Genomic DNA, 1,079 nt, shown 5'->3' with positions numbered 1-1,079 from the left:
GAGAGGGGGGGGTAGACAGAGAAAAATAAAGTGAGAGAAAGAGACACAGACAGACAGACACAAAAACATGTAGACAGAGAAAGAGGAGAGAGGAGGAGGGCGAAAGGAGGGGAGTAAACCAGGCACAGGTAGAAAGAGACAGACATAATTATTTAGAGAGTGGATGAGAAGGAAAAAGAGACAGGGAGATAAATAGAGGTAATTGTTTCAAGCGTTGCAACAGAGAAAAATGAGAGCGAAAGAAAGAAAGAGAAAGAGAGAGAAAGAGAGAGATTGAGAGAGAGAGAGAGAGAGAGAGAGAGAGAGAGAGAGAGAGAGACGTGAGGTGAGGGAAAGAAAATGGAGAAAGAAGAGGGAGGTGGACATAGACAGGAAGCAAAATGATTTCGAAATTGTTGGTTTTGTCTATTCGTGCAACTTGTTCGAAAAGCGCAAGTAAAGGGTTCTATCAATATTATAGAGGTTAAAACTGATCAAGATAACCCCGTTGTAGGTTGTCGTGCCCCCCTAGAGCGCCATGTTATTCTAGTCAAACAACTCAAATTAAAAGTTCGTGCGGTACAAGAGACATAAAACTAACGTCATAAAATCAGCAGCTGGGTAAAAATAGTAAGCCCATTGTCATATTGTTTGATGGGTGTAAAAACATGCAAATCGATTTCAAATGGAAATGATTTGTACACGCATGGGTGGCGTTGATATGCCCTTTGTATCGGTTTTACTTATTAGTGTTGTAGTTATTAGTGTTTTGTTGTTGTTTTAGTTGTTTTTGTTGTTGTTGTTGTTTTTGATGTGGATGTTGTTGTTGTTGCTGTTGTTAAGATTGTGAAATTGAGAGAGCGAGGACAGCTTTTAGGATATTTTAGTTTGTTTAAAGCCAGTGCTGCTGTTTTTCGAGGCTAGACAACGTACTCGAAACACACTGGTCATTTCAGGATAATGGACTGCTGGCGTGCAACACGTTCAGACGCCTCCCAGATCCAAACATGGAACACTATCGTGCTGGCCAGGATTTATCCAATGGAATTACTGACACTGGCATAGTGAAACAGATGTTCTTTTCATGTTGAACCCCCCCC

At 41.1% G+C, this 1,079-nt stretch overlaps 1 protein-coding gene across 1 annotated transcript in view; it reads left to right on the top strand.

The window, feature by feature from the left end:
• LOC101864536 (protein dimmed) overlaps nt 1-1,079 on the top strand; it is a 233,729-nt gene that overhangs the window by 163,252 nt on the left and 69,398 nt on the right. The gene's annotated exons all lie outside the window — the stretch shown is intronic.

The sequence above is a fragment of the Aplysia californica genome, unplaced genomic scaffold (genome assembly GCF_000002075.1).
Source record: "Aplysia californica isolate F4 #8 unplaced genomic scaffold, AplCal3.0 scaffold00344, whole genome shotgun sequence".
In the NCBI taxonomy this organism is placed as follows: Eukaryota; Metazoa; Mollusca; class Gastropoda; order Aplysiida; family Aplysiidae; genus Aplysia; species Aplysia californica.
This window is presented reverse-complemented; position numbering and strand designations above follow the sequence as displayed.